The following is a 15,889-nucleotide window of genomic DNA, read 5'->3' as shown; positions in this document are numbered from 1 at the left end:
ACCAAAATAATTACACAGACGCAGGCCCGTAGCGCCCCCCCCCCACGAAATTTTTATGATGCATGGTGTTTTACCGAAAATAAATAATGAAAATAGGCGTTTTTCTCACATAGTCAAGGCTTTCAGCAAGTGCTCCCCCCCCCCCCATTAAAAAAATTCCTGGCTACGGGCCTGCACAGACGCCTGTGTATTTGTGCAATATCATTCTGTACTCAAGATTATGGTTATGCAATATACTTGTGGGATAAACCCGCAAAAAGACAGGTTTACAGAAAGAGAAAGTTATCATAGTTGAAGAGGGAACGCCACAGTAGGTAATGTTTTAACTGGGGTACTCAATGTTTTTGTAAAGGACAGCAATTTGTACTCTGCTATCCTTGCATAGTGCAAACGGGGTGGGAAAATAAGCTGCTAATAAAATAAGCGAAGTCAACATGTAAGGTGGAATTCGTCACTTCCTGCTTGAATGTGTGCACATAATGTATACATCGTTCTTTTCAGCAGGTGGGCTATTGCGATTCTTCGACAGCACGCTATGGAAACAAACGCGAACAGTACGGCATCTACCAACTCCGCTGGTCGCATTACTTTTCAAAACAGCTGTAGCCTGGCTGGTAATAAGACAAGTTATCCATGATACATTCACGAGACTAGCGTCTTTTTATTGTCACCAAGCTAAGAGCGCGGAGTAGACAAATGCGAATAGCGCTGTTCGCGTTCTTTTCGTCGCCTTTGTAAGTAGTAGCTGGTAGGTTGTAAGTGCAAGCTCGCTCGAGCGCTTGCACTTCTTACGACGGTGAACATCGCGTTCGCTGCCGCAGACACTGTACCTGCGGGGTCACCCTTAATGCGCATCAAATAAAAACGAGAAAAATCTGAAGTTCGAAACATGCGGAAACACGATAACGATAACGATAACAAAATCATGAGCAACCAACGCCGAGCAACCACAGTGGTACAGGCTTGCTAAAAGAGCTCATTGAAGATAATAGCTGTCGCGTGAAGGCGCTGTATGTCTTCTATTTTCTTTTCCTTTTTGCAGCTGAAATTTCGGTTCGCTACGCTTTCCACAACCTTCCTTCCAATGTGTCAGCAGCTAAATATTTTCGAGGAGTTGGAAATAGAGCAAAATATTGCAATACAATAGCAAAAAATAAAATCTTGTTTTTGTGGTATGGCCAGGCACGAGCGCCAGCCAGCAAGCGAGCCGGCTACAGCCAGCCACAGCCGCAGCGGATGTTTTCGGCCGAGTCATGATGGTGCGGCATGTTCGTGGTCGAAGTCAGGCTTAGAAATTTTGTATGTTTGTGTCTATTGAAGGTTGCACGAAAACGCACGTGTGTAATCGCGACGACAATGCAAGGTAGGTCATGAGCGTCAAAGAAGTTAAACGTTTCAGCGCTCAGACTTTTACACCAGTAAGTGGTACCGAGTTTGCTGACAGGATGCTGCTCGCAAAATGGCTTGGTTTTGGAGATGTTGAAGTGGAAGGATATGAGATGGATAGGTATTCGCCCATGACGTGATACAGTACGTGATATGACTGTGGATGAAGGCGTCGTACAGTTTAAGCAAAGTCTGCAAGGTGAAGAATGTCGTGCTTTAATTAATGTTCTGATACAGTGAGCAATCCTCTGCCTTATAAGTGAAATGTGATGATGGTACCTGAGATGAGCATCTCGGACTACTCCCAAGAATGTGCACTTAGTAGCACTAAGATGGCTGTGGCCGTTGATAATAATAGCGGGTGGAGGTGAAAGAGCTTTATGACTGGAATGGAAGACAATGAACTGTGTTTTACTGGTGTTAATTGTAAACCATTAGCTGTACACCAATTCTGAAAGTTATAGAAGTCAGAGGACAATTTATTAGTTAGCGCATCGATGGACTTGTCTTTAGTAACTATAGATGTATCATCTGCGTACAAGAAAGGTTGACTGTGTGTTAAAATCGTGGTTATATTAATATAGATTAAGAATAAAAGCGGACCCAGTATGGAACCTTGCGGGACACCTTTGTCAATGGACTTAAAAGTGGAGAGGATGTTAGAGACACAAACAGCTTGCTGTCTATTGGATAAGTAGCTATTAATCAGCTCCTGCGCACTACCTACGACACCTATTGAGTTAAGTTTAGCTAATAGTATAATATGAACTATAGAATCAAATGCCTTAGAGAGGTCAATCAAGAGAGCTCTGGCAAAACAACCAGAGTCAAGAGCGTGTTTAATATAATCTGTAAAAGAGAGTAGTGCGAAATCTATTGAATAGCCTGCACGAAAACCAAATTGTTGAGTGGATAAAATACGAAACTTAGATATTTAGATAATCGTTTTTCAATGCACTTCTCTATGATTTTGCTGTACGATGAAAGAATGGCAATAGGTCGGTAGTTAACAATAAGCGTTCTGTCGCCTTTTTTAAAGACTGGAATTATCTTGGCCTTTTTAAGCGGGGATGGGAAGATGCCAGTTTTAAACATAAGGTCAATGATATAGGCTAACGGGGTCAAGATCATGTGAGAGATGCATTTCAGGTGAATAGGCTGAATGTTATCGAGACCGGCACTTGTTATTTTCATGTGTATAATTATTTCCACCACCTCATCTGGGCCTCTTGGAAAGAGGTAAAATGACTGGAGACATTCCCTAATCGTTGGCAGGTCATCATGAGGCAAGAGGGAAGTGTTAGCACAGAAGTACTTGTTGAGGGCGTTCGCAATGTCGTCGCATTTCTAACACCCTCTGATGACTATAATTCAGTTATAGCTGGCTCACTTAATGATCTGTTTAGAAATGAATTAATTGTTTTCCATTGATCTTTCCTGTTATTACCAGCATTACGTATCCTGTTCGTATAATAATTTCTTTTAGCTTCTTCAAGGACTTAGTTAAGTAGGTCGCAGTACTTTTTATATCGCGATCGCAGGGCAGCATTGAAAGGCCGTTTCTTTAACATTTTATATAAATTGTATTTCCTTCGCAAGCTCTTCATTAAGCCAGCTGTGAGCCATGGGGGCCGGAAAGTTCTTGCGACATTTGACAAAGCTGGTAGAATTGTTTAAGCATTTTTAATGGCAGATGAAAAAGAATTAAAAGCAGCTTCAGGATCACTAAAAAACACAATTCTATGACTTTGTTTTATCAAATATATTTTTTAAAAAAGCTTAGCTGATTAGGTATGGCACATTCAAATCGGCAAAATACAGGGTAGTGGTCAGTTAAGCTGGCTTCGAGGACGCCGCAGTCGTTTGATGGAATGAACTTTGATAAAATGGGATCTATTAAAGAACTGGACGCACCAAGTACACATATAGTAGGAACCGAGATTAGAGATTCATAGCCAAATCCTAGACAGCACGCAGTGTAATCAGAGTACGCTGAGCTGCTGACATCGAGAAGATTGATATTTATGGCACCTAGAATGACGAGATTCTTATATTCAAGTGATAACTTGTTGAAAATGGATGAAAGTGATGAACAGAAATCGGGAAAGGAGGATGACGGTGAACCATATCTGTAGCCTATGATTGTCTTATTACCGCTCGATGGCAAAGATGGGTTAGCAATTTCAATCCATACGGACTCGGTATTCTCAACGGAAAGGCTGAGATCATATCTTCTTTGATATGGAATAGATGCAGATACGAATATAGCTGCACCGCCAAAACTACCAGACAATCGATGACAATACTCGGGAATGTATGATGGGAAACAGAACATATTTTTGGCGTGAGGCGATAGCCAGGTCTCAGTGAAACAAATGAAAGAAAAGTTCAAGTGATAGGACGGCAAAAATGCATGTATGCTATGAAAATTTTTTTAAGACTACGTGCATTAAAGTGAACAACAGCTCAAAATCGATCGCAGCAAAACTGCTGAAGTTGATCCACGGCGAAATACATTGTGAAGAACCGGTAAAAGAGAAAGAAAAACGATCAAAAAACACACGTAAGATATGCGCTGAACTGCTCGGTAAATAAGCTATAAAAAAGGTTCAGCCGGTCTGCTGGAAAACAGACAGGTCTTCTTCTGAAGAAATGCGGAAAACACGGCATTCGTTCGACTTTCTGGCTTTAATTTGGCAATTGTCAGTCCAGAGATATTGCCATTGTTTTTCTTTCTTGAGTGACAGAGCCTTTGCGAAAAGCCGCTTGTTCTCTGGGATGAGGTGTGCATTGACAAATACAGCGTTTGAATGAGAGCCAGAAAAGCCAAGGTCACGAGAAGCAAGTCGAGCCTTCCTCGCTTTGTTGACGAATTCTTGCTTTTTTGCCCGAGAACAAAATCTGGCAACAATGTTTTTGGTAGACCCGGCTTTTTTGGGCACTCGATGAACAATGTCGGTATCGGAGTCGGAGATCACGCAGTCAACATTCGAGGCAATGGTTCTAATGATCTCAGAACAATCATCACCCTGGGAGTAACGAGCAACCTTCAGTTCTACGTTGTTTGCCCTGGAATACTGTTCCATTTGGGCAACTTTTTTGCTCAGAATTTCGTTCTCACGCTCCAGATCCTTGTTGGCTGAGACGAGCGCTGAATTTTCTGATTCGATTGCCTCTATCACCGAAATCAACTTGGTGACACTAGATATAAGGCTCTCAATTTCAGATTTGAGAGCCACTACATCTGGTTCAAAAGAACGAATCTTCTCTTGGAGCTTAACAAGTAGCTTTTCAGCTACCTCGTCCAGCTTGCTTTCGGATAAAGCCTCGACTTTTTCTAGCCTCTTGGTCAACACGGCACAAGTAGGCATTGCGACCAATGTTTAACAAAAGCACAGAAAAACACAACACTGGGTACACTGGCAGCAGCAGTTGCAAAGTAGAAAGAAAGCAGAGTGGCAATGAGCAAAAAACTAACCTGCGGGTACAAAGAAGTGCGTATAAGTCAGCGTTCCGCTAACTGCAACCGCTGCTGCCAAATGAAAGCCGTGGTCAAGCTTGCGTTTGGTTTTATGCTGAAGTGGTCTTGGATAAGACAGTGCGCAGGCAGTCCACGCACGCAGATAATCCAGGTGTAATCCACGTTGGTCGACAGGACGTTGATCGGCAGAAGGGTTCCACGTGTGATCGATAGGGTGCAAGAGTAGATGCGTTGACCAGGCAGCGCGAGCTTGAAGTTCACAAAGGGGCCATTCAAACTGCGGGTACAAAGAAGTGCGTATAAGTCAGCGTTCCGATAACTGCAACCGCTGCTGCCAAATGAAAAATGCAGCGGTTGCTGTAGTAGCTTCTGTGTTTCTCGCTCCGATTCCTACCTCATGCGGATTCTTGTGTATTGCCGTCGTTTCGAGAACTAGTCCAGCGAACGCTGTTGTGATATTTGTTCGCCTTCGTGTTGCACGATATGCCACATGTTTCCACTTGTAGACTATCTCTCCTATTCATAGCAGTCGCGAAGCCTACGGTAAGCTTTGGTTTATGCACGTTTTGATGCTATAGCTACTGGCAAGATCACTGCAGAATGGAAAGGAAACGGTTGGAATCATCTTAAAAACGAAGGCATGGTATGTGCTCATGTTTGTGTTCGCCCTAAACAATGAATGTACTGGATCACAAAAAAAGAAGAACAAGCACGGGACATTGCTCGCAAAAGAGACCAATAAAGGTAGACTGCGACGACACCTTAGTAATAATCATAATGAAAATGCCGAAGAAGTTATAAAAAAAATCTTGCTGACGCCGCGTACAATTAGGTCGCTGTAGGCACCAGCTTGCTTAATTTTAAAATAAATAATTTTCGAAAAGGGTTCATAACATTCATGCCCGAGCGGCAACTTTTGTATACAACTATGAATGCCTCTAAGTGCTTCGGCTGCCCTATCGATTAACTGACGCTTTATTCGGCAGTTTGCGAATAGCGGACGCTCAGTTAGCGTTAGCGTTTGCGGCCCGCTATTTCCGTCACCTAACGGGAGCCCGCAGGTGGTTAGCGTACGACGCATGCGCAGTTGCTCCAAACGCCAACGCAAAGTTTTTCATAGGCTATTCGAAAACTCCATATTGTGGTATTCTCCCGTATAGAGACAGATCACTGTAATAGTGTATGTCAGATAGTGCGCCTTCGGTGATTGCCTACATGTTATGCAGGAAGATAATTTCTGGATACCCCGTCGCGGCGACTGAGCGCAATGTGTGCTCACCATACATATTTTGTAAACAGACAGGTCCTGCAAACAGTTCTGTGTTTAGCTTTTTTTCAAGGCAGTTATTTTGGCTGTAAAAACCTCTTTCGTTTCGAACATATCCACAGAAATGTCCAGCAGGACTTGGGCGTGATGTTTTTGTAGAGCGCCGACAGCAAAAACCTATAAGGAGCGCGTCAGCGTTATCCTACGCAGGCGCAAAAGAGGCGCATTCGTACGCACCGTGCTTTCATCGCAAGGTTTGCGTTGAAGCCATAGACCGCACGAAGGTCCCTTCACTAGCTGCAGCAGCCTGTGGTTGCTGAAGGAGCGAGCTGCTATGCTCTCTTCGTATAGCATTCTAATTTTTTGTTCTCGTATTTATTGCTTCGCCCTTGCGGCAAAACTGTCACGTTTTACATTGCTGTGAGAGCGCATAGCCAATACCACTTGATTCTAACCCACACAAGCAAAGCCCAAGTGACAGTTAGCCAAAGATTACTACCTACGAACCAACACTGCCCAACTCCGCCTATATTTACATACCTATAATTACATAGCTAGATACAGATTTAAAAGTTTAAGTTTACATATATGGCTATACATTAAACAAACAGAATGTGCTATTTTCACCATATGGAGCAAATAAATGAGAACCACCATTGTGCGTCGAGATTTGACTTACCTTCGTGGTCAACATCAAGAATTGTTTGGAATTGGTCTTTTTCTACGGTAAGAGAAATATTTGTGGACCTGTAATCACTGAAAGAAAAAAATGTATTATGCGTCCAACGGTGTAACCTTTATAAATTTAACATTCAAAATACTTAAATAAATATAAAGCTTGTACTTTTCAGCAATTGACATTAGTTTAAACAAAAATGTAAAGCTTGACTGTGTCGCTAGGGTCTTTTGTGTAAACAAGCAAGACAGCGTAGCTCTGCGTAGCAACGCGCTCTTTCCTTACTATCGACAAATGTATTTGGCGTCCTACTAGTTACATGACCGAAAAGAATTTAGAGCAGATAATAAACATTTCGTCCCCGTTAGGCTACAGAGCGCTATTATCGAGGTATAGAACCCGCCTGGGTACCGCGTACACAAAACACTTCTTACACAAAATTTCACGAAAGGCCAGAATGCGTATATGGCCACGAGAGTACGCCCACGATATCATGAGCAAACATGACAGCTGCTACGAGATTTAAACGCACTGGACCGTCGGCCCTTCAGACTTGGGAAATTCCTAGGTCCATGGCCAACACGTGCCTTTGAAAAGGGGCGCTGCTCGCGATGAAAAGTTTCTAAAAGTGAGTGGTATACTTTTAAATCATTGAGAAAACATTTTAGGTTTAATTTATGCGTATACTTTGACTTGAACATGTGGACTAAGTGTGGCTTCTGTATAAAAATTACCCTGTGTCCTTGTGACTGGAATTTGCTAATTATAGTGTTCTTGCGTGACTGGATGCCCTGTAGTGTTATTTTCAGCGTACGCGGCGTTCGTGTGAGTTCATGGCATGTTAACTATAGTGGTATGGGATTGCACTGTAATAGCAAAAGCCTTAGATGCCTCACCAAACGCGAAAATTGAACGTCGGCGTCCCGCGCCGGCGGCTTCAATACGAGTCATGCAAAAAGCCATCATCACGTGACGACGGCCCCATATGACATCCCAATGCTGCACATAACGTGACGTCACATTATGACGTCATCGCATGGCATCGTCTGTTGGTCAAACGTGGGCCGATCACGGATGTTGTGTAAAAGCAAGTAAGTTGCAGAAACTTACAATGCCTCCCATAGTGGGGGCGGTGCAAGACCACGGTAGTTGCAGAAAGCTTCAAGCACAAAGGACGCAGGACAAGAAAACACACAAGGCGAGTGCGAACTAACAACTGTCGCAGCTCAACACATGAAGCGCGCTGCTCAAATACAAAAAAGGACGCACAAAAAGAACGCACAGGCAAGCCACTCTCGGACTCTTGCGCTCGCGCTGTCCCAATTTATGTCCCAAGACCCTGTAGCACCCTCCTTTGGGCGGCAAACAAAACCGGAGAGCGCGCGACCACAGGGGAAGAAAATAAAGACGGCGCTTGGCAGTGGCGCGCGAAGCCACGGCTCGCGTTCCTGCTGGCGCCGATACTGGTCTCTCCATTTGGGTCTAGTTGGTAGACGTTCCTGAAGCTAAAATTCCAGCGCAAACGCTCTCCTTTATCCTTCTTACTTCTGCTTTTCTTCGTTGTCCCTGCACCCGTCTGATTATGATTTCATGTCTTCGCGTATCTAATGCACTATCATCCTTGTTGCACGTTTTGGTTTAGAGCTATTGTTGTGTGCGCATGTGCGGCAAAGTTGCCTTAGACTTATATATGCATTGACGTGTGAAAGAATAGAGCAGACGTTAGTCAGCGCTGTGTCGTAGGTTTCTTTTCTTTCTTAATGTCTTGTGCGTAAGCGCTGTAATTTAACCTCAGAATTCTGGTCACGGTGAAAGATATATAATGTGATTCTGGTTCAACCGTCTCGTTTCTTCCCTCCTACAAGAGCCAAACCTTGAAAGTAAATCAACGTGTATAGAGAGGACTCTGAATAAGATGCAGGAACAAATGACGGAAATGTTTTCCGCTTTGGAGAACAGGCTTTCGCTTTTGCAAAGGCCAAAGGGTCAATCCAAAAGTAGACCAATGATTCACTCTGAACCGCTCCCAGTCAATACAAACTCCCATGGCGGTGCCAAAGTGTTGAAAGATTTAATGCAGTAGGCAAAATAGCGAACGTAAATTAGTGCAACCTTAAAATTTGGCAGTGGAACAGTGCTACTTTCCCGAGGCGCAAGGCCCCGCTAGGTCATCTCATTAGATCAATGGCTGAGAAGCCACAAGTCAATGTCATCATCATCATCATCATCAGCCTGTCTACACCCACGGCAGGGCAAAGGCCTCTCCCATGTTCCGCCAATCAACCCGGTCCTGTGCTTTCTGCTGCCACTTTATACCTACAAACTTCTTAATCTCATCTACTCACCTAATTTTCTGTCTCCCCCTCACGCGTTTGCCATCTCTTGGAATCCAGTCAGTTACCCTTAATGACCACCGGTTATCCTGCCGACGTGCTACGTGCCCGGCTCATATCCATTTCTTCTTGATTTCAACTATGATATCCTCAACCCCCGTTTGTTCCCTGACCCATTCTGCTCTCTTCCTGTCTCTTAAGGTTACACCTATCATTTCATTTCCATCGCTCGCTGCGTCGTCCTCAATTTAAGTTGAACCCTCTTTGTAAGTCACCAGGTTTCTGCTCCGTAGGTAAGTACTGGTAATTCAATGTCATAGTCAAAGTTTATTTCAGCAGAGAATTCTGGATAGTCTTGAGGGCTTAAAGCTGCTATAGACAGCTTGACTTGGCCCCTGAAGACCGTTACATTGGCAGCATACGACTTTTACAGTAAAATGGGCCTATAATATCATGCTTTAACATAGGCGAGTAATATTGTAAGAGTTGCATTTAGTATTACATCAAGCAAAATAAATAGCATACAGAGAGTCACAGTAAAATTCGCATTTAAACGTTTAGTACAGCATAAACAACTTCATAATAAAAAAAGGTACTGTAATTGGAAGATCGAAAAAAAAAGATAAAAATAGGAACAGCATTCTGTTAACCTGAAGGTTTACTGAAAGTACGGAATTTTTACACAATAACGATATCGCATAAAGATGACAGTACAGAAAATAGAAATAGAGATGCGATATGACAAAATAAGTTAAAGTTTGCACAATCAAGACTTATGAACGCTAGAGCTACAACATAGATGCAAAACATTCACGCAACTGCCCGTGTGTAGCAGTAGTAAGTTCCGCATATTCATTTAGAATGGATGGTAAATAATAGCTCAGTAATCTTATTACAAGAAACATTAGGGGACAAGAACGTCACTTTACTCGGTTATCACGTTGTTGCGTACAAAAGCGAAGAGGGGAGAGGTACAGATACCCTGATAGCAGAAACGTATTCTTTGTTGAACATGATGTGCCTAAATAAAAGGTCGGGCTCGAGGCACAGCTGATCGAGGTCATACCCGGTCGCACGAGCAAAGCCAACGTTTTGATACTCAATGTATACACGCCCCCCCTCTACAAACGGAGGCAGTTTCATATCCTATTCAATGCCGCAAATGAATTGGCCAACAACATGCCTTTGTTCGTGGCAGGTGATTTTAACGCCCCCAATGCGGAATGGGGATACGGATATAGCGCCAACAAAGGCACAAGCCTGGCTAACAGCGCTGCCTAGTCTAACCTGGCGCTCATCACGGATCCTGGTTTCTTACAAGAAGGGGAAACTCGGTCAGCCGTGACGTCAAACCTGACCTCGCGTTCCTACGGGACACCGAGTGAATGTGAGAAAACCTTTAGGAAGATTTAGGCAGCAACCATTCTATCATAGAGAATATAAATCGGGTTAAACGCAAACCACCAATGAAATATGAATACGTCGACTGGGATCTCTAGAAACATCAGAGAGGAGGCAGCGCCGCCAGACAAAAGCTACGCTGATGTAATCAACAATTTGAAGCAAGCCGTCAGAAGCGCTACACAGGAAATAACGACACAGCTTGAGGTTCCTAAAGTGGCCTCGACACTAGCGCACCTGTTAGAGTCCTCACCCTCACCAATACATGAAAGACGCAAAAACTTGTAGCGAGAGAGGAGACGTGAAGGCGGCCGACGTGGCCGTGCCGAAGTCTCGCCACTTTATTCGAGGGCCCTAGTAAAAGCAGAGCGGCAGCGGCTGCCGGCGTCCAGCCTCCAGGAGCGTGAGCTCGTTCCTAACTGCTCGCGCCTCGAGCTCTCAGCATGAGCTGCGCGAGAGGCGCGGCGCGTAGGTGGTAAAAACGATGATGATGATGAATGGCGATGATGATGACGCTACAGATTACTCCCCCCCGCAGAAATGAAGCCGAAATGAAAAACTATGGGGGCGTATATACAAGAATGTTCATTTCGCGAGACGATAGGGTCCGTGGGCAGTCCAGGTCGTTCACGGGAAAGTAGCCGTCGGAAATCACAACGTCTCTGGCGGGCGACTCTGGGAGCAGCGCAGCGGTCGAGGGTCGCGACGAAGGGACGCTGTTGGAAGGAGCGAGCGACACCGATAACGTGGAAATCGGTAGTGGGCCGAGAAATTCCGCGGTGCAGCCCAGCGAAATCGGCACAGACACAACCTGTTGTGATGCTGGCGGTTCTTGCGCACACTCGGGCGAAGGTATGTTAAAAACAGGGTGGAGCGTAGGTGTAGTACGTCTGGGCCAGCGGGTTTAGACGTACGTGGGCACGAACGTAGCCGGGATGGGCGGGCGACGCAGTTGATGCGGCGACGGTGCCGGTAACGGCGTTGGCGGTGGTGCATTACTGGATGCGGCTGCTGAATTAGCTGACGTGCAGAGTGCAGACGAGCCGCGAGGCGTGCGCTGCAGATAGACGTGGCGCGACTAATCTCGGTGTGATGAGCCGTGCTGGAGAGACTGGACGACGGTGCAGCTGTAGTCGCAGAATGAAGTTGTTTAGTAGGTGAAGGAGAGCGCGTGTGCGGGGCGGCAGGCGGGTTGTATGCCTGCGTGGCCGGTAGGGCATACGCGGTGTGGTCTACCTGTGGCAAGCCCGGCGGGTGGTCCTCGGGATTTTCTGTGATCGTCGCAGCGTCACGCACGTTCGGCCGTAGCTGGTTATGGGCTTGAACGTCTGCTGCGGGAGATTTCGAGGACGATGGCAGTTCTTGCTGGCAAGATACGCACAGTGTCGAGGTCGAAAAGGCGGGTTCGTTGGACATCGCTGGCGATGCCTCCGCAATTGGGGGTCGTACAGCGGGAGTCACGATGTCCGTGTCTGTGGCAGGCTCCAGGGCGTGCGGCGAGGTAGCCGTCGTGGATCCTGACGTGTCAGAAGTGTCGTGGGCCGTGGAGGTCGGGGAAGACGTGCAGATGGCCGGCACGTCTGAAGGACCATGGGCCGAGGCTGTCGAAAAGACAGAGGTCTTAGTGGAGTGGCCGATGGCAGCAGGCACTTCCTGTACCTCGTCGGGCGGGTGGCCGGGCGCAGGAATCGATGCGCTGGCGGCCTGACGTGAGGTCGGAGGAGTCGTAGCCGGGGTAGGTAGGTCGCGGTCATGGGAGGGCTGCGGACCGGGTGGTACCGCTCGTGTTGGCGGAGGGGAAACCCTGAACTCACGGGTCCCCGGTAGCGGGCGGTACGTCTCGCCGTAGCGCGCCAGCACCGCAGCGCAGAGGTGATCGTAGGGCCGCGGGCTGGATGTCGTTGCGGCAGCAAGATGGTGTAGCTCAACCGGCAGCGCTTGGAGCAGGACGGCGTGCATCATCGGCTGTTCCGTGATGCCATTCAGTGCGAGAATGGCATCGAGCTGCATAAACCACGCTCGGGGGTAGGCCGGGTGGAACGGCTTCACTGGCGGGCAGAGTGACGTCAACATGGCAGCGCCGCTCGTCGAAGGGCGTGGTCGAAGGCCGGGTCACCAATTGTAGCGAGAGAGGAGACGTGAAGGCGGCCGACGTGGCCGTGCCGAAGTCTCGCCACTTTATTCGAGGGCCCTAGTAAAAGCAGAGCGGCAGCGGCTGCCGGCGTCCAGCCTCCAGGAGCGTGAGCTCGTTCCTAACTGCTCGCGCCTCGAGCTCTCAGCATGAGCTGCGCGAGAGGCGCGGCGCGTAGGTGGTAAAAACGATGATGATGATGAATGGCGATGATGATGACGCTACAAACTAAACCGCAGACTGAGGGCCAAGCTAACCTCGGTTAACAAACAAATTGAAATCTTCTCCAAACAACTTGCTGTTCAACAGTCGAATGACAAATGTAATGAAACGAATGGTCGCATGAGAAGAGGCACTAAGTGGAACCTATTCAAAAGCCTCCTTAGCGATGCACATTCGAAGAGTGCGACTAATTCGGCTACAGAAAAGCTTATCAAGAAACAGATTGCTCTCGGCGTCATGGAGACGCAGATTGCAAGCAACCTGGCCTGCACCCATCTGCCCCTTAAATACTGTATTCCACAGAATATCGATCAAGACCAGGAACAAGCTCAGTATACAGGTCTAGATAGGCCGGAGTTAGACGAGCCATTTACGGAGTCTGAAATCAGAAACGTTCTTTTCAACCTAAATGGTAGGTCTGCGCCGGGGCCCGATGGAGTCACTAACAAACTACTGCGCAATATCGATGATAACGCCATCGAAATCATTTCAAAGGAACTCAACGAGGCCTGGAGCACTGGACAAGTTCCGATATAATGGTGCACCCCCAAGGTGGTGTCAATACCCAAGCCAGGGTAATAACTCACCCTGTGTGTTTTCTTTTCCAGCGTCCTTTGCGCTTGAGTAACGCGCAGCAAGTTCCTAGCTGCTTGCCGTTCTTCCTATGACGTTCCTATTTCTTGCTATCGCATTCATTGCTTCGTGCTTGAGGTGAAACTGTGGCTTTTTTGGATGAGTGAGCTTGCTTAATGGCGGACATTAAAATCCAGCGGCAGTGCCCTTTTGTCTCGCTTCATCGAAGTTCAGCTACCACGCCTGAGCACGTGACACAATATTTTTAGCAGCGGAGCTCTGATGCTCAAAGAAGATCCATTGGGCGTGAACAGAAACTATCATCATGAACCGCGGCATCTACCTTAGCATCTACTTTAAAGTCTAGCCGATGCAACGCAATGAGTGGTTTTGCGCTCTTTTTGTCCTCTTCTTTATCTTCTGCTTTCATTCCAGAACACATCTAGCGCGCGGGTCGACAGCTCGGATGGTGACTGCACAAGTACAGAGAGAAAGAAAGAGAGAAAGAGATAGAAATCGAGAAAAGAAAGAAGGAAGATAGGAAGAAAGAGAGAGAAACAAGGAAATAGATGGAAAGAAACAGAGAGAGAGGGATAGAAGGAAAGAGGAATCGACAAGTAGAGAGAAAGGCAGAGAAGTAGATAGAGAGAGAAAGAAGGAGAAAGTAAAAGGGACCTAATAGAAAGAAAACACTTAGATAAAGAGAGTGAGATGAAAGAACAGCGAGAAAGAAAGTGCAAATAAATAGAAACAACGAAAGCCGCCCAGCTCAGCTGTTCCTTTTGGCTTGTTACAACTAGTTAGAAGCTGCCTTATTATTCCTTAACAGGCCATGTTGTATGCCACAATGGGGTTTTTCGAACTTTTCAGAGCTCTTTTGTCTGACAGCTTGGTAGTGAATATTTGTCTTCATGACGCTTAAAACATGTCAGTATCTTGTCAGGGTGAATTAATTTCTACACAATTTCTTATGCTTGGAATGCTGAAAACTCATCCCACCTTGTGTATTATAGCGCTCCGACACAGAATTCTATTTCACTGCTGCCGCAGCTTGTACTTGCCTTTAAATTATTTAGAACTAACTTTAGGCGCCAACCAGAAGTAACGTGATTTTCCCTTCGGTTATTTGTTGTCAAGCAAGGCTTTAATAATTTCGGCTATATTGGAATTCTTACCTGTGGTTCGTTTTATTATAAACATCGAGAGACCGCTCAACTTTTTCTGTTGTATTACTCCAATATCGCGAGCGCACACAGGGAATTTGTGTTTTTGATATATTTCGCGTCGTCTCCGCAGGTACAGATAGACGTAAAAGATAAACATCACTCCTATTCGAAATAAACTGAAACAAAAAAGAGACATTCATATGTACTGCATTCTGCCAGGAGTATAAGTGATGACTCGGCACAGTCCCTCTCGCCTCCTTTTCCTCATTGCAGTGACTTGTCTGCACTCATCGTTTTTTTTCACTAGCAACGGCTGCTTACAAGATATTGTAACGGTTCCCACATTTTAGACTGCTCAATTCTTGATTTGCTCTTGTACAATCGTACCACTATTACTGCGAGTGATGGTCATGAGCGTTGCGGAGGTAAACACTAGAGCAGTTGTAGCTTTGTAACAGTTTAAATGCTGTGTACCTACAAATAAGAGTACCGTATACTAACAGCTCACGGAGTACGGGCGTTGCTGATTAACGTCTATCCCTCACGAGCTTAATATTGTAAGAGGCAAGGTACTTTATTATTTAAAAAAGTTTTATTGTTTCCACCAAGTCGCGCAAAGCTTGGCACAGCGAACGGTCGTCGCCGCTCGTACTCCCCGTCGACCAACACATCTGGCTTCGAGGTGCGCGGCTTTCTCCTCGAGAGTACGCGCTTTCTTAGGACGCATCATGACTCTAGGTCTGATCGCATGCTCTGCTAGCGTGCCTGGATACCTCAGTGGTTAGGACGCTCGCCTGCAGACCAAGGGTACGCGAGTTCAAATCATGAAGAATTTTCTTTGGGCTACAACCTTTCCTTTCTATCGTTTTTAGATGCAAAGTATCTTATGGCGGAGTTCAATGCGGTGGTGGTGGTGGTGTGCGGCGTGACCCCCCTTACTGTGCATACCCTCTCCACTCCCCCTCCCCCTTTCCACTCCCCCTCCCCCTTTCCACTTCCCCTCTCCCATCCATCTCTCCATTTCTCTCCCCCTTTCTCTATCTCCACTTTCCCTCTCCCCTCCCCCTTTCCACTCTTCCTCTGAAACGCGAGCTAGACATGCGGAAATTCTCTCCTGCGCATCGCCGCGATGAGCACCAGCGCATGCGCGTCCACCCCCCCTCTCTCTTCCTCTTCTACGCTGCCCCCCTCTCGCACGCCTGTCGACCGCGTTCCCCGCTCGCCCTGTGAGAATTAACGGCCAGGCTAGAGGG

At 46.4% G+C, this 15,889-nt stretch overlaps 2 long non-coding RNA genes across 2 annotated transcripts in view; one reads left to right on the top strand and one right to left on the bottom strand.

Annotated features, from left to right (window-relative positions):
- LOC125757260 (uncharacterized) overlaps positions 1-14,762 on the bottom strand; it is a 32,282-nt gene extending 17,520 nt beyond the window's left edge. The window contains exons 1-2 of the long non-coding RNA XR_007415187.1: positions 14,646-14,762; positions 6,814-6,890 (exon numbers count right to left, since the gene is read on the bottom strand). This is a non-coding gene — a long non-coding RNA (uncharacterized LOC125757260). The remainder of the gene's footprint in view (positions 1-6,813; positions 6,891-14,645) is intronic.
- The window catches only part of LOC125757261 (uncharacterized), a 319,798-nt gene continuing 318,584 nt past the window's right edge, over positions 14,676-15,889 (top strand). The window contains exon 1 of the long non-coding RNA XR_007415188.1: positions 14,676-14,766. This is a non-coding gene — a long non-coding RNA (uncharacterized LOC125757261). The remainder of the gene's footprint in view (positions 14,767-15,889) is intronic.

This window comes from Rhipicephalus sanguineus, chromosome 2 (genome assembly GCF_013339695.2).
Source record: "Rhipicephalus sanguineus isolate Rsan-2018 chromosome 2, BIME_Rsan_1.4, whole genome shotgun sequence".
In the NCBI taxonomy this organism is placed as follows: domain Eukaryota; kingdom Metazoa; phylum Arthropoda; class Arachnida; order Ixodida; family Ixodidae; genus Rhipicephalus; species Rhipicephalus sanguineus.
Note: the sequence above shows the minus strand (reverse complement) of the source record. Positions and strands in the feature narration are given on the sequence as shown.